Below are 18023 nucleotides of genomic sequence, written 5' to 3'. Positions count from 1 at the left end.
AGAGCACAGCCCAGCCCCGTCTGGTTTTGCTCAGTCAGAGCAGGGCAGGCACCAGAACACCTGCTTTTCAGGGTGTGAGCCACTCAGAGGAGAGGCCTGGGCGTGCTGGGATCAGGCAGGGGAGAGGGAGAATGGGACGCCCGCTTCCGGAGTGGATTTCCTTTCATTCCCAACGGGCACATCTGTTTGTTGCCCATTTTATACAGATGTAGGGCACATGGGTTCAGCCAGAACTTTCCTGCACCCTGCTGCCAGATCCACCTGCTGAAAACACCACTCAAATCACATCATGCAGGCCGGGCGCGGTGGCTCATGCCTGTCATTCCAGCACTTTGGGAGGCAGAGGCGGGCAGATCAGGAGGTCAAGAGATTGAGACCAGCCTGGCCAACATGGTGAAACCCCATCTCTACTCAAAATACAAAAATTAGCTGGATGTGGTGGCAGAATACAAAAATTAGCTGGAATCTGTAACCTTCCTCCCTCCTCCCTCCTCCCTCCTCCCTCCTCCCTCCTCCCTCCTCCCTCCCCCATCCTCCCTCCTCCCTCCTCTTTTCTCCCTCCTCCTTTTCTTTTGGACAAAGTATCGTTCTGCTATCCAGGCTGCAGTGCAATAGTGTGATCTTGACTCACTGCAACCTCTGCCTCCTCCTCCTGGGTTCAAGTACTTAATTCTCCCTGCCTCAGCCTCCCAAGTAGCTGGGATTACAGGCATGAGCCACCTTGCCTTCTTTTTTTAATGTAAGCATTTACAACTATACATTTCCCTCATCCCGTAAGTTGTGATATGTTGTGTTTTGTTTTCATTTGTCTCAAGATATTTTCTAATTTCCCTTGTGATTTCTTATTTGACCCTTTGGTTATCTAAAAGTGTGTTGTTACCGGGCGCGGTGGCTCACGCCTGTAATCCTAGCACTTTGGGAGGCTGAGGTGGGTGGATCACCTGAGGTCAGAAGTTCAAGACCAGCCTGGCCATCATGGTGAAACCCCATCTTAAAAATAAATAAATAAAAATAAATAAAAGTGTGTTGTTTTATTCCTACCAATTTATGGATTTTTTTTCCATTTTTATGCTGCTTTTCGTTTCTAGTTTCATTCCATTGTTTTGTTGTTGTTTGTTTTTGTTTTTTTAGATGGAGTCTCACTCTGTCACCCAGGCCGGAGTGCAGTGGCGTGATCTCAGCTCACAGCAACCTCCGCCTTCTGGGTTCAAGCAATTCTCCCGCCTCAGCCTGCTGAGTAGCTGGGACTATAGGCACCCGCCACCATGCCCAGCTAATTTTTTTGTATTTTTAGTAGAGATGAGGTTTCACCATATTGGTCAGGCTGGTCTTGAACTCCTGACCTTCTGATCCACCAGCCTTGGCCTCCCAAAATGCTGGGTTTACAGGCGTGAGCCACGGCACCTGGCCTTGTTCCATTGTTATTAGAACATATGCTTTCTACGATTTCAATCTTTTAAAATTTATTAAGATTTGTTTTGTGGCCTAACATGCGGTGTACCCTGGAGAATGTTCCATGTACACATGGGAGGAATGTATATTCTGCGGTCATTGGGTGAAGTTTTCCGCAAATCAGTTAAGTTGAATTGTTCTACAGTCTTAATCAATTATTTCCTTATTGATCTTCCATCTGATTGTTGTATTTCTTTCCTTTAAAAATTATACTATATATTAAAAGATAATACATAGACATCAGCCGGGTGCGGTGGCTCATGCCTATAACCCCAGCACTTTGAGAGGCTGGGTCCTCTTTGGATCACCTGAGGTCAGGAGTTCGAGACCAGCCTGGCCAACATGGTGAAACCCCGTCTCTACTCAAAATACAAAAACTAGCCAGGTGTGGTGATGCATGCCTGTAATCCCAGCTACTCTAGAGGCTGAAGCACGAAAATTGCTTGAACCTGGGAGGCAGAAGTTTCAGTGAGCCGTGATTGTGCCATTGCACTCCAGCCTGAGCAACAGAGTGAGACTGTCTCAGAACAAACCAAAGATAATTCATTGACACGACTCAGACTTTTAAAAATACAAAACGGCCGGGTGCGGTGGCTCAAGCCTGTAATCCCAGCACTTTGGGAGGCCGAGGCGGGTGGATCACAAGGTCAAGAGATCGAGACCAACCTGGTCAACATGGTGAAACCCCGTCTCTACTAAAAATACAAAAAAAATTAGCTGGGCATGGTGGCGCGTGCCTGTAATCCCAGCTACTCAGGAGGCTGAGGCAGGAGAATTGCCTGAACCCAGGAGGCGGAGGTTGCCGGTGAGCCGAGATCGCGCCATTGCACTCCAGCCTGGGTAACAAGAGCAAAACTCCGTCTCAAAAAAAACAAAAAAACAAAAAAACAAAACGTCTTTCCATTTCCTTCTCCCAGCCACCGGTTCTCCCTCAAGGCATCTAGTGTTACTTGTTTCTTAGGTCTTTCTTGAACTCTTTAAACAAAATACATGTATCTGGGAGCCTTCCTAGAGTTTTTGATACAGTAGGTCTGGGATGGGTTTGGAAGACTCTGTGTGTGTGTGTGTGTGTGTGTGTGTGTGTGTGTGTGTGTGTGTGTATATGTGTGTGTGTATTTATTTTAAATAGAGATGGGGTTTTGCTATGTTGCCCAGGCTGGTCTTGAACTCCAGGACTCAGGCAATCCTCCTGCCTCAGCCTCCCGAATTGCTGGTATTACAGGTATGAGCCGCTGTCCCAGCCTCCTCTGTCATTTGTTTTGTTTCATTTGTTTGTTTGTTTTGAGACAGAATCTCACTCTGTCACCCAGGCTGGAGTGCTGTGGTGCAGTCGTGGCTCATGCAACCTTCGCCTCCCAGGTTTAAGTGATTCTCTTGCCTCAGCCTCCTGTGTAGCTGGGATTACAGGCACCCACCACCACACCTGGCTAATTTTTGTAATTTAAGTAGAGACAGGGTTTCACCATGTCGGCCAGGCTGGTCTGGAACTCCTGACCTCAGGTGATCTGCCTGCCTTGGCCTCCCAAAGTGCTGGGATTACAGGTGTGAGTCACCATGCCCAGCGCTGTCATTTGTTTTTTCAAGAGACAGTCTCGCTATTTTGTTCATGGTGGCCTTGAACTCCTGGGCTCAACTGCTCCACCTGCCTTGGCCTCCCAAACTGTTGGAATTTCAGGTGTGAGCCACTATGCCCCACCTCCCCTATTATTTCTGATGGAAGAAAACTAGAAGCACTCTGAATTCTTTGTCTGTTTTCCTGTGGGTCAAGCCTGGACACCTGTGGAATGGTGGAGGCATGACCTGGGGAGGCCGCAATTGCTGACTTCTTTTTTTCTTTTTTTTTTTTTTTTTTTTTTTTTTCGAGACGGAGTTTCACTCTTGTTACCCAGGCTGGAGTGCAATGGCGCGATCTCGGCTCACCGCAACCTCCGCCTCCTGGGTTCAGGCAATTCTCCTGCCTTAGTCTCCCGAGTAGCTGGGATTACAGGCACGCGCCACCATGCTCAGCTAATTTTTTGTATTTTTAGTAGAGACGGGGTTTCACCATGTTGACAGGATGGTCTCGATCTCTTGACCTTGTGATCCACCCACCTCGGCCTCCCAAAGTGCTGGGATTACAGGCGTGAGCCACCGCGCCCAGCCCCTTTTTTTCTTTTTGAGACCGAGTCTCACTCTGTCACCCAGGCTGGAGTGCAGTGGCACGATCTTGGCTCACTGCAACTTCTGCCTCCCAGGTTCAAGTGATTCTTCTGCCTCAGCCTCCTGAGTAGCTGGGACTACCGGCGTGTGCCACCACACCCAGCTAATTTTTGTATTTTTAGTAGAGACAGGTTTTACCATGTTGGTCAGGCTGGTCTTGAACTCCTGACCTTCTGATCTGCCTGCCTCAGCCTCCCAAAGTGCTGGAATTACAGGAGTGAGCCACGGTGCCCGGCCCACAACTGCTGACTTCTAGGAGTCTGAGAAAGATGGTAGAGGGTTACTGAAGATCTTTGAGGTCCAGAGACACGTTTTCTTTTGGAGGCCCCACTTCAGGTCACATGAAGTGGATTAAAATGCACCTGTACCCACAATTAAATAGAACCTTTATCTAACAACATAACAGTCACATTGCCATTGCCTGGTTGACAAATGTTACGTTTTGCAGACGGTTAACCCTTATTGTGATTGTGCCATTTTTATTTTTTGGAGTTAATCTTTTCTGTCTTCTTCTTAGTTGTCGTTTAGGTTGCAAACATTTTGTTAGACCTTGGCAGTTTGCCACAGTGCCTGGTGGATGGAGCAGGGTGGGGTGTGCCAAGGCCAGTGGGTGGCACTTTCAGAAAGCTGTGTTGGTTCAACAGAAGGAGATTTCTACCCATGAGAGAGCTGCTTCTACCAGAAGAGCTTCCTATTCCTGGAAATAATTTCATTTCAGGCCAACTAACATCTATTTACAGCTGGTGCATGCCAGGCCCTTCCACCATGCTGCAGGAAGAATTACCGTCCTTAACGGGATGCAGGAAATGTGGTCTCTGGAGTTGCTTCCAGGCTGGTGATTTCGTAGGTACGGGGGCATTGTCTAGCAGCTTACCAGTCACAGTGTGATTCCTGGGGCAGCAGCAGCAGCATCAGTGAGGAGCTTGTTTTAAATGTGACTCTCAGGCTTCACTCAGACCTACTGAATCAGAATCTGCATTTTTACAAGATCCTCCATATTACAGTTTTTTTGTTTGTTTGTTTTTTAGATGGAGTCTCACTCCATCATCCAGGCTGGAGTACAGTGTCGCGATCTCGGCTCACTGCAACCTCCAACTCCCTGGCTCAAGCGATTCTCCTGCCTCAGCCTCCTGAGTAGCTGGGATTACAGGCACATACCACCATGCCCAGCTAATTTTTGTATTTTTAGTAGAGACGGGGTTCCACCATGTTGACTAGGATGGTCTCGATCTCCTGACCTCATGACCCTCCTGCCTCAGCCTACCAAAGTGCTGGGATTACAGGCGTGAGCCACCATGCCTGGCCGCATGTTCCAGGTTGAGAAAGAGTACTCTCATTTCCAGACAAACGTTGTTGATCTTACCAGCAAGGCCAGTCATGGGCTGGGCACAGCTGTAAGTTTATCTGCAATTGAGGGAGGAGCATTGCCCTAATATTAACTGATAACCACAAGTGCATGTCCTACAGAGAGCTCAGGGCCCCAACAGAGCACGCTGAAGCCTCAGCCGGGGATCTGTATTCTGGGGTCCAGGGTCTGTGGAGGGAAGGGCCTGCTGAAGGCTCAGCCAGGGACCAGACTCTGGGGTCCAGGGTCTGTGAAGGGAGGGGCCTGCTGCGGGCTCACTGCTGGTCTCAGGGCAACCTCTCTGCTTGCAGAACCCGGTTCTCTCCTGCACAAGAAGTCTCCTTGGCCGTCCTGGGGTTAGCATGGGGCAGTCCCTGGCATTCTTATCTGTAGGCCCAGGGCAGCTGCTGCTTGCTGTGAGGTGTCTGTCGTTATGGGAGGGCAGAGAGGCGGGCACACGGAACCTGGGCCAAGTGTAATCCTGAATTTCTGTGCTACGTTTTACATAGTTGCAGAACGGAGTGCCAGTCATTGTCACTTCCTTCCTAGACCTCTGCTAACTGCCCTACTGTATGCCCGGCACTCTGCAAACACCATTTGATTGATCTGTGCCACGAATCTCCCTAAGGTAGGATGGCAGCCGAGGCTCACATGGGTGAGGTGACTTGCTCAGGGGCCTGGACTGTAGGCCTCGTCTGAAAATGCCCAGATGCAGAGGCTGGAAGGCCTCGAGGTGGTCAGGGCAGGCAACGGGGAAGGCATATATGGAGCAGGGACGTGAGCACATGGTAGGTGGTCCTCAGAGTGTTAGACAAATGCCCATGTAACTGAATAGGCTGGAAGAATCCAGAAGGTGGAGCTCTGGCTGCTGGGTGGCCACCAGGTTGCCAGAAGGCCTGTGATCTTCCTCTCAGTGGACCCATGAAGGGTCCTGGGATGAAGGAACTCAGCCAGAGCCTCCTGTCTGCAAGGCCTGGGTAAGGTTCCCCACTTGTATGCTTTCTAATAGTTTCTTTATCTTTCTTTATTATTATTATTTGAGACAGGGTCTCACTCTGTTGCCCAGGCTGGAGTGCAGTGGCAGGGAATCATGGCTTACTGCAGCCTCGACCTCCTAGGCTCAAGTGATCCTTCCTCCTCAGTCTCCTGAGTAGCTGGGACTACAGGCACATGCCACCCTACCCGACTAACGTATTTTTTTGTAGAGACAGGGTTTTGCCATATTGCCCAAGCTGGTCTCAAACTCTCCTGAGCTCAGGCAATCCTCCCGCCTTGGCCTCACAGTGTTGGGAGATGTGAGCCACCATGCCTGGCTGTTTCTGGTTATTACTCATAATATCTTAGCTGATTCTTTTATATTATTTTAGTATATCTCATCATTCTGGTTTGTATTGTTCCCAATTATTTTTCCTTTCTAAATGGTTTCATGCTCTCATTTATCCTCTCAAACCTTTCGAGCTTTCTGGTTTCCTTTCACATATCCTTAACTAGCTGTTTTTATTGTTATATTCCCCTTTAATTTAAAAACTTGGCCAGGTGCAGTGGCTCATGCCTATAATCCCAATACTTTTGGGGGCTGAGGTGAAAGGATCACTCCAGTCCAGCAGTTGGAGACCAGCCTGGGCAACATAGCTAGATCCCGTCTCTATGAAATATCCAATAGCTGGGCATGGTGGCATGCACCTGTAGTCTCAGTTACTCAGGAGGCTGAGGCAGGAGGGTCACTTGAGCCCAGGAGGGTGAGGCTGCAGTGAATGTAGGTATATATGTACATATACATGTATATATATTTGAGAAAAAAGAAAAATAACAATATAATTTTTAAATGTAAAAATACAGTATAACAACTATTTACATAGCATTTACATTGTATTAGATATAAGTAATCTAGAGATGATTCAAAATGTACTGTAGGATGTATGTAGGCTATATGCAAATAAGGGACTCGAGAATCTGAGGATGAGGATTTTGGTATCCACGGAGGTCCTGGAACCAATTCCCTGAGGACACTGAGGGACGCCTGACTGTATTTAGCATACATCCTTCTAGACAGAAATGCATTTTCAGTCTCTGTCGCCAGGCTGGAGTGCAGTGGTGCAATCTTGGCTCACTGCAACCTCCGCCTCCTGGGTTCAAGTGATTCTCCTGCCTCAGAGTCCCAAGTAGCTAGGACTAAAGGCATGTGTCACCACACCCAGCTAATTTTTGTATTTTTAGTAGACATGGGATTTCACCATGTTGGCCAGGATGATCTTGATCCCTTGACCTTGTGATCTGCCTGCCTCAGCCTCCCAAAGTGCTGGGATTCTAGGTGTGTGTCACGGTGCCCGACTTAAACAATAATTATGTTAGACACGTTGTTCTACCTTTTGCCTTTTCACTTAACAACACACGATGAGCATCTTTCTGATTTTCTGTTGTTGTTATTGTTTTTTCTTTTTCTTTTTCTTTTTTTTTTTTTTTTTGAGACGGAGTTTCGCTGTTGTTACCCAGGCTGGAGTGCAATGACATGATCTCGGCTCACCGCAACCTCCGCCTCCTGGGTTCAGGCAATTCTCCTGCCTCAGCCTCCTGAGTAGCTGGGATTACAGGCACGCGCCACCATGCCCAGCTAATTTTTTGTATTTTTAGTAGAGACGGGGTTTCACCATGTTGATCAGGATGGTCTCGATCTTTTGACCTCGTGATCCACCCGCCTCGGCCTCCCAAAGTGCTGGGATTACAGGCTTGAGCCACCGCGCCCGGCCTCTTTTTCTTATTATATGGTAAGCGTCTTTCCATGTCAGCCCTGTGCGGATTGGAGGTAGACTTTCGAAGGGACCACAGCTAGGATGGGGCTTTGGCCCTGAACCAGGCAACCTTGGAAGGCTGCCCTTGCCAATCTCCAGAAAGATTCCCCAGGAGCCCACGTACAGGGATCAGCAGCCAGATGAGGATCAAAGCACAATTCTTTCATTATCAGCTGAGCAAACGCCTCACACCAGAGAGGCCTGGGTTTGAGAACCAGCCCGAAATGTGGCCCCGACATGTCCATCTCATTTTGGTTCTGTTTGACTGCAATTGGTGAGCAGGAGGCGGGCAGAAAGTGGTTTCTTCAGGCCAGATGCAATGGTTTATGCTTGTAATCCCAGCACTTTGGGAGGCCAAGGCGGGCAGATGGAGTTTGAGACCAGTCTGGGCAACATGGAGAAACCCCGTCTCTACTAAAAATAGAAAAATGTGCCAGGTGTGGTGGTGGAGTGCCTATTGTCACAGCTACTCGGGAGGCTGAGGCAGGAGGCTCACCTGAGTCTGGGGCACAGAGGTTACAGTGAGCTGAGATCACACCACACTCCTGCACCCCAGCCTGCAGCCTGGGCCACAGAGCTACACCTTGTCTCAAAAAAAAAGGTGGTTTCTCCAGTTTCCTGGATCTCTGGAGAAGCGCTAGGGTGGCCAGCCAGTCCATGGGGTGGAGCTCTGCTTGGGGAGGGGTTTTCTGAGACTCTTCGATTGCATTGCAGTGATGATAACAACTAACTTACATAGTTATCTGTGCCGGGCACAGTTCTAAGCATGCTTTAGAATATTCTCATAAGAGCTCTGGAAGGCAGATACTTTTATAACAGCGTTTTAGTGTAATTGTATCTAACAGAGAGAAAATAGAAACACAGAGTGAGTAAGTGACTTGTCAGAGCCATGTTCTGTAGTCCCAGCTACTCAGGAGGCTAAGGTGGGAGTATCACTTGAAGCTAGGAGTTTGAGGCTGTAGTGCGCTATGATTGCTGTAAGGGTTTAAAATGAGGAAACTGAGGCCAGTATAAGAAAATTAAATGCCAATTTATTCAGCTCCCAGCGAGGTTCCACGGCCCGAGGAAAGAAGCCAGAGAAGTCACCCGCGGCTTCCCGAGGCAAGTGGGGTTTTATAGCGAATGAGGGTGTCTTGATTGGTTAGGAGGGAACAGGACGTATTGGCAAGTGGTTGGGGCAAGCTGCTATCGGTAGGTAGGCGGGATTTCCGGTGAGCGGGCTGCCCAGGGGGAGTGGAACCTGGACTGGGCAAAATGCTATTGGGCAGGTTTTGGCGGGCTTCTTTTAAAATTTGGCGGGGGTTTTCTCAACGGCAGGCTTGGTGCGGAGCGCGGAGTGGTGAAGTAGTTTTCAGGCGTGGAGAGGGATGGGCGTGTCCAAGCACCCGGCGAGGCAACTGGCCTTACAGTTGCACCTATGTACAGGTACTGCACTCCTTTCTGGGCCACAGAAGGGAGACCCTGCCTCAAAAATAAAAAAATAATAGAAAAGAAAAATGATCACACAGCTAGCTAGCAAAGGTGGAACCTGGATTTGAACCTAGGCAGTTTAAAATCTGTTCTTTGTGTTTATGTTGTTATTGCTGTTGTTTGAGACTGGGTCTTGCTCTGTCGCCTAAGCTGAAGGGAACAGGTGCAGTCACAGCTCATGACAGCCTCGACCATGGGTTGCTCAAGTGATCTTTTTTTTTCTTTTTTTTGAGACGGAGTTTCGCTCTTGTTACCCAGGCTGGAGTGCAATGGCGCGATCTCGGCTCACCGCAACCTCTGCCTCCTGGGTTCAGGCAATTCTCCTGCCTCAGCCTCCTGAGTAGCTGGGATTATAGGCACGCGCTCAAGTGATCTTGCCACCTCAGCCTCCCAAGCAGCTGGGACGACAGGAATGTCCCACCATGCCTGGCTAATTACTGTAATTTTTGTAGAAATGGGCTCTTGCTATGTTGCCAGGCTGGTCTTGAACTCCTGGCCTCAAGCAGTCCTCCCACCTTGGCCTCCCAGAGTGCTGAGATGACAGCTGTGAGCCACTGCAAGGGGCCTGTGGTATCTTTTGTTAGAAAGTGATGACTGGGCATTGCCTGTTGCAGTCCCGCTGTGGCCATGCGTACATGCATCTTCATTTTTCTTGTGGGTCAGGAGGCCCTGGGCAGTCTGAGCTTGCAGGTCTGGCCATGTCTAACATAGCCTACCCTCCCGACTCCGACTCCTGGATTGGAGCACCCAGCCTGGGAATCTGGCCAACCCCAAGGTAAGGGAACTTGAAGCTGATCAGCAGTTCCTAGTGTGACGGCAGGTGAGGCAAAGCCAGGCTTGCCCCGAGGCAGGCTGGGAGCTACTGGAACAACAGGGCGAGCAGGGCGGGGCAGCCTTGGGAGGCTCGGGCGTGGGGCGTGTCCAACACAGTGACCCCGCCCACTGCTAAACAGGACCCAGTCAATTTGAGCAACTCCTCCTCCTCCAGGCTTGGAGCTTGTGCTTACAGAGAGGCCCTCCGTGCAGGTAGAAGAGTATGCACCAGTAATGCATTCTTTTTAATTACTGCATGTCTCTCAGTCGGAAGGGTTAACCTACTTATGAACATTTAAGTTCCTTCCCTGCCCTTTAAAAAATACTAACAAAATTGCTGAGAATCAGCCCTCCTGCCCTGACCAAGCTCTCCCTGTACTGAGTCTTCTTTTGTGTCCTTTGGTAAAGTTTTATCGCTTTTGTCATATAGGCAGGCCACTGCTTTTGTTAAATTTATCCTAGGTATTTTACAACAGTTATTATTGTAAACTTTTTGCATGCACATATATTTATATTTTTATATTGTCAAATCTGTTACTTTGTGCCTGCCAACTTGTTACCAGGCTTAGAAAGGCCTTCTCCACTCCAAGATTATGGAACTATTTGCTTATATTTTCTTTTAAAACTTTCATGTTTTTACTTAAAATACATACAAGTTTTTTTGTTTGCTTTTAAGGAATGTAGGGGCTTTTCTTAGCATCTGGTATGAGATGGAGCTTAACTTTCTCTTCCAAACTGTTAGCCAATTGAACCAACAAAATGTATCGAACTACCCATCTTTCTCCATTGATTCAAAACCCCACCTTTATCACACATCAATTTCTTATCTCTATTGAATCTCTTTCTCAGTTTTCTATTCTGTTCTATCGACCTGTTGGCTTTTTCCTGGGTCAATACTACAAAATGACTTTATTTCTTATTAGAAAAGCAATAAAGGCTTATTACAGAAAGATCAGAAATACATAGACAATAAAAACCAAACAAATGAAAACACTTGTGCTTGTATCCAGGGATTACTACCATTTTACCTGGATGGTTGTCACTCTAGATCATCTAACCTATATAAATGTGTAGAAATATGTACACTCATATAGTAAAATTGAGATCGCACCATATAAATGGTTTTGTAAACTGTTTTCATTTCATGATAATTCAGGAATATGTTTCCTTGCCAGTAACTAGTCTTCTTTTTAAAATTTCTTAATTGTGGCCAGGTGCAGTGGCTCACGCCTGTAATCTCAGCACTTTTGGGAGGACAAGGCAGGCAGATCACCTAAGGTCAGGAGTTCTAGACCAGCCTGGCCAACGTGGTGAAACCCTGTCTGTACGAAAAAAAAAAAAATACAAAATTAGTTGGGCATGGTGGTGTATGCTTGTAATCCCAGTACTTTGGGAGGTGGAGGTGTGTAGATCATCTGAGGTCAGGAGTTCAAGGCCAGCCTAGCCAACGTGGCAAAACCCTGTCTCTGCTAAAAATACAAAAACGGCCAGGCATGGTGGTGGGAATCTGTAATCCCAGCTACGAAGGAGACTGAGGCAGGAGACTCGCTTGAACTCAGGGGATGGAGATGGCAGTGAGCCAAGGTCTCACCACTGCAGTCCAGCCTGAGCAACAGAGCAAGACTTCCGTCTCAAAACAACAACAACAAAACAACAACAAACCTTCTTAATTGTAAGATATGCATACAGGAAAGTACACAAAATAAACACGTTTAGCTCAATGATTTATCACAAAGCGAACACTCATGTAACCGCTACTCAAGTCAAGAAGTACAACATTGTCAGCACCTGAAAGCCCATCTTCTGCTCTGTGCTCTCGCTCTCTGTCTCTCTCTCTCTCTCTCTCTCTCTCTCTCTCTCTTTTCAAGACAGGGTCTCACTCTGTCGTCGAGGCTGGAGTACAGTGGTGTGCTTGTGGCTCATTGCAGCCTCAACCTCCCAGGTTCAACTGATCCTCCCATCTCAGCCTCCCACGTAGCTGGGACTACAGGTGTGCACAACCACACCTGGCTAATTTCTCCCACCTCAGCCTCCCAAAGTGCTAGAAATACAGGTGTGAGCCACCACACCTGGCCTTGTCTATATCTCTTGGTGTACATATGTAAATGCTTCTATTGGAATAGCCAGATCATAAGATTTGCCTATATTCAGTTTCATAGATACCAAAAGTAGTTTTCTAAAATGATCATATCCTTCTACCAGCTGTGTAAGAGAATTCTAGTTGTTAATCTTGATATTGTTAATAATTTTAATTTTAGCCATTCTGATGATGTCTTGTGGTTTTATTTTTTATGTGTAGGCAAAATACTTTTTGCTTAAAAAGAGGGCTCCCCCATTTTAAACTTTTTTTCCCCTTCCCAAATGACGTAATGAACTGTTATCCTGATGCCTAATAAACAAAACCCAAGGTTGCTGCATGGATTTCTTCTTGGTACCCTTAATACCGTTCTTGCAACCCAGCATTCATACATGGGTAATGAGTTTACTCAAAAGCAGTCTTTCTACTTCTTGCTCTTCTTAGGGAACTGGGGGTCCAGACCATGTTATCTGCAATCCAGAGGAACCCCTTTTCTACTCCCCTACCTAAGAGCCAGGTCTTCTGTCTTCTGTTAATTTTTCTTCTTGCTGACACCTGTTTAATTAATTAATTTTTGTACAGATAGGGGTCTCCCAATATGCCCAGGCTGGTCTTGAACTCTTGGACTCAAGTGATCCTCCTGTCTTGGCCTCCCAAAGTGCTGAGATTCGAAACATGAGCCACCTTGCCTGGCTGGGCCCATGTTTAAGGCTACCTGAAGGGCTAAGGCTGGTGGAATCTCACTACTGATAAGTTGTTTGCGTGACTGCTGGGGGACAGATTTACAGAGTTCCGGGAGTCTATCCTGAGTCTATTCTGATCTTGTTCCCTTTCGTCAGGATGTGTTTTCACTGATTGGGTGGAACCCGGAACCCCAGAGTCTTTTAAGTTGTTTTCATCTGATTCCTGGTTCTTTTGGGAAGAGGCAAACTGATTGAAGTTTCCTTCTACCTTGGGATGCAGCAGCTCATTGAACTGCGTTTCAAAAGATGATGGCGGCTGCATTACTCCTAAAAGTCCACCCGCCTCCACGATAACAGCTCCATAGTAGAGGCCTTTAGCGGTCATGTTCACCACTGTCCCTGATTCGTTCCTGCTCTGCTGGAGCTGCACATCTGGACACTGACTTCTGCAATGTTGAGGGGCTTTTAGTATACTCACTATCACCATGTTCACCTGTGCAAATTGGTCTCCCCTGACTTACTTAAACCCCGGGAAGCCAGGCCTCTGTCCCAGAATTCTGGATCTACCATGTTTTTACAAACTAAGTATCAGGGGATATTCACTCTGCTTCTCCTTTTGTGACATCTTCAACGAAGGATATAGAGGGCTCACTGATGTTTGGGCTCTCAAGGTCACAGTAGGTGCCAATTGCGGCTTGTAGGTTCCAATTGGTTATGTCCAGGAAGAAGGTGCTGTCGGCAGGGTTGAGCTGGAAGCTGAGCAGCCTCTGGAACTCAGATATGAGCGCGTCCTTGTTGGTGGTGCCCAGGCAGCCAAACTTCTGCCCCGGCCCGGGTTCAGCCCCACTCAGCCACTCACGCACATTCGTGCACTCCACCTCCCCAACACCACGCGCAGCCTCTGACTCTCATCATGGCTTTTGTACACATTTCTGTCCCCACTGTCAATACTGAGTACCTTTCACATGCTTGTTGACCATTTAGAGAGTCTGTTTTTGCAATACAGTGGATGCTGTGAATCCACAGATCCAACCAACTGCGGATCAGAAATACTCAGAAAAAAACAATAAGAATGACAATACAACAACAACAAAAAATACAAATAAAAAAATATGGTATAACAACTATTTATATAGCGTTTACATTGTACTAGGTATTATAAGTAATCTGGAGAGAATTTAATGTATGTGGGAGGAAGTGTGTAGGTTATATGCAAATACTACATCATTTTATATAAGGGACTTGAGCATTCATAAATTGTGGTATCCATGGGTCCTGAAACTAATCCCTGACAGATACCAAGGGATGATTGTACTTATTCAGGTCTTTTGCTTTTTTTCCTTTTCTTTTTTTTTTTTTTTTTTTTGAGACGGAGTTTCGCCCTTGTTACCCAGGCTGGAGTGCAATGGCGCGATCTCGGCTCACCGCAACCTCCGCCTCCTGGGCTCAGGCAATTCTCCTGCCTCAGCCTCCTGAGTAGCTGGGATTACAGGCACGTGCCACCATGCCCAGCTAATTTTTTGCACTTTTAGTAGAGACGGGGTTTCACCATGTTGACCAGGATGGTCTCGATCTCTCGACCTCGTGATCCACCCGCCTCGGCCTCCCAAAGTGCTGGGATTACAGGCTTGAGCCACCGCGCCCGGCGCTTTTTTTCTTTTTCTATGAGGTTGTCTTTATTTTTTCTTATTAACTTTTAAAGTTCTTTATTTTTTGGCGGGGCACAGTGGCTTATGCCTGTAATCCCAGCACTTTGGGAGGCCAAGGTGGGTGAATCACCTGAGGTCAGGAGTTCAAGACTGGCCTGGCCAATATGGTGAAACCCTGTTTCTAGTAAAAAATACAAAAATTAGCCAGGCGTGGTGGCAGGTGCCAGTAATCCCAGCTACTCTGTAGGCTGAGGCAGGAGGATTGCTTGAACCTGGGAGGCGGAGATTGCAGGGAGCCATGTTCGCACCACTGCACTCCAGCCTGAGTGACAGAGCAAGACTCTGTCTCCAAAAAAAAAATTAATTTTTTAGGCCGGGCACGGTGGCTCAAGCCTGTAATCCCAGCACTTTGGGAGGCCGAGGCGGGTGGATCACGAGGTCAAGAGATTGAGACCATCCTGGTCAACATGGTGAAACCCCGTCTCTACTAAAAATACAAAAAATTAGCTGGGCATGGTGGTGCGTGCCTATAATCCCAGCTACTCAGGAGGCTGAGGCAGGAGAATTGCCTGAACCCAGGAGGCGGAGGTTGCGGTGAGCTGAGATCGTGCCATTGCACTCCAGCCTGGGTAACAAGAGCGAAACTCTGTCTCAAAAAAAAAAAAAAAATTCTTTCTTTATTTTTATTATTATTATTTTTTGAGATAGGGTCTTGCTCTGTCACCCGGTCTGGAGTGCAGTGGTGCAATTGTGGCTCACTGCACCTTAACCTCTTGGATTCGAACAGTCCTACCACCTCAGCCTCCCAAGTAGTTGGGACAACATGTACACCACCACACCTGGCTGATTTTTGTATTTTTTGTAAAGATGGGATCTTGCCATGTGACCTAGACCTGAAGTTCTTTATGTTTTCTGAATATGAGTTCTATTTGGATTATAAGTGTTGCAAATATCTTCTCCCATTCTGTGGTTTGCTTTCATACTGATTTTTTTTTTTTTTTTTTTTTTTGGAAACAGGGTTTCACCATGTTGGCCAGGCAGGTCTTGAACTCCTGACCTCAGGTAATCCACGCACCTCGGCCTCCCAAAGTGCTGGGATTACAGGTGTGAGCCACTGCACCCAGCCCGCTTTCATACTGATTTTTAAAACAGCTTCATTAAGATATCATTCACATGCCATACAATTCACTCATTTAAGTATACAACTCAGTGGCTTTCAGTATATCCACTGTTATGTAATCATCACCATGACCAATTTTAGAATGTTTTCATCACCCCAAAACCAAACCCCACGCTCCTTAATCATCACCCCTACTCCAACCCACCCATTACTTCCCGGCCTAGGCAAACTTGAATCTACTTTCTGGCTCTATAGATTTGCCTATTTTATTTTATTTTATTTTTGAGACAAGGTCTCTCTTTGTCTCAAGGCTGGAGTGCAGTGGCATGATCATGGCTCACTGCAGTCTCCTGGGCTCAAGTGATCCTCCCACCTCTGCCTCCCAAGAAGCTAGGACTACAGATGTGCACCACAACACCCAGTTAATTTTTAAAAAAATTTTTGCAGAGGCAGGGTCTCTCAGTGTTGCCCAGGCTGGTCTCAAACTCCTGGCCTCAAGTGATCCTCCTGCCTTGGCCTCCCAAAGTGCTAGGATTGTAAGCATGAGCCACGGCTCCGGTCTTTTTCCAGCTCCTCATTAGGACACACTGTTGGTGTAAACCTTATGAGCCTTGGAAAGAGTTTTTTGGGAAGTGGGGAGAGAGGGTGTATCCATAGCAATCATGGGGATGGTTATATCGTGGGGAGTGTGTGCTCTTCATTTCACTGTGTACCGTCAGCCTTCTCTCCAGACCACGGCACCACTTTGCACTTACACCAACAGGACCTGAGGGCTCTCCACCGTATTTGCCAGAACTTGATAGCATCTGACTTCCTGATTGTAGTGACGTGATATCTGTTGCTTTGATTTGCATTGTTCTCATTACTGGTGAGATCAAACCTCCCTTCATATGCTCACTAGCCAGGAGTGTTTCCCCTTCAGTGAGTTGTCTGTGAAATCCTTTGTCCATTTAAAAATTGGGTTTTCTGGCCAGGTGTGGTATCTCATGCTTGTAATCCAGCACTTTGGGAGGCTGAGGCAGGTGGATCATCTGAGGTCAGGAGTTTGAGAACAGCCTGGCCAACATGGCAAATCCTAGTCTCTACTAAAAATGCAAAAATTGCCGGGCGCGGTGGCTCAAGCCTGTAATCCCAGCACTTTGGGAGGCCGAGGCGGGTGGATCACGAGGTCAAGAGATCGAGACCATCCTGGTCAACATGGTGAAACCCCGTCTCTACTAAAAATACAAAAAAAAGTAGCTGGGCATAGTGGCACGTGCCTGTAATCCGAGCTACTCAGGAGGCTGAGGCAGGAGAATTGCCTGAACCCAGGAGGCGGAGGTTGCGGTGAGCCGAGATCGTGCCATTGCACTCCAGCCTGGGTAACAAGAGTGAAACTCCATCTCAAAAAAAAAAAAAAAAAATTAGCTGGGTGTGGTTGTGGGTGCCTATAATCCCAGCTACTCAAGAGGCTGAGGCAGGAGAATCTCTTGAACCCAGGAGGTAGAAGTTGCAGTGAGCTGAGACTGTGCCACTGCACTCCACCCTGGGTGACGGAGCAAAACTCTGTCTCAAAAAAAAAAAAAAAAAAGGCCAGTGTGCTGGCTCACACTTGTAATCCCAGCCCTTTGAGGGGCTGAGATGGGCAGATCACCTGAAGTCGGGAGTTCAAGACCAGCCTGACCAACATGGAGAAACCCCCTCTCTATTAAAAATACAAAATTAGCCAGATGTGATGGTGCATTCCTGTAATCCCAATGACTTGGGAGGCTGAGACAGGAGAATCACTTGAACTTGGGAGATGGAGGTTGTAGTGAGCCAAGATCACGCCATTGCACTCCAGCCTGAGCAACAAGAGTGAACCTCAGTCTCAAAAAACAACAAAAAAAATCAAGCTAACTACTGTTTGCCTTTGCCTCTCTGTATTACCATCTACCATCCTCAAAGGACCCTTATTCATTGAAATATTTAGCACTTCCTGGTATACTCACTATCTCCCTCTCTCTCTCCCCATTCCCCATTTCTCCTGTATTAATCTTGGTGATTTCACTACCCATGTAGATAAAACATTCAACATGCTGGTTTCTTAGTTCTTTGCCTTTTTCACTTCCAAGGATTTCTTCCTCCACTTCCTCTTTAACCATTTTCTCCTGTGGTTTTATCCCAGCCCTTGTCATCTTTTACCTTAAAAGACTCCATTTTAAAGCTCTGCACTCTGTAAAGTTCGTATTGTATTACGCATTTATATTTAAAGCATATGGGCCTATACAAATTTTCTACTTAAACCTTCTGGGTAAGATTTTAAAGAATAACGTTTCTCTAACAACTATTGATAGTAATACTAATATGTTATATTTTAATATTTGCTTAACTTTTTTAAAAAAACACATGCTTTAGGGATTTTAAACAGAAATAAAACTGAATTTAGAAATGTATCTGTTTATCCA

At 47.0% G+C, this 18023-nt stretch overlaps 1 pseudogene; it reads right to left on the bottom strand.

The window, feature by feature from the left end:
- Positions 1 to 12868: 12868 nt before the first annotated feature.
- Positions 12869 to 17720, bottom strand: LOC101051655 (protein ILRUN pseudogene; annotated as a pseudogene).
- Positions 17721 to 18023: the final 303 nt, after the last annotated feature.

This window comes from Saimiri boliviensis, chromosome 5 (assembly GCF_048565385.1).
Source record: "Saimiri boliviensis isolate mSaiBol1 chromosome 5, mSaiBol1.pri, whole genome shotgun sequence".
NCBI lineage: Eukaryota > Metazoa > Chordata > Mammalia > Primates > Cebidae > Saimiri > Saimiri boliviensis.
Note: the sequence above shows the minus strand (reverse complement) of the source record. Positions and strands in the feature narration are given on the sequence as shown.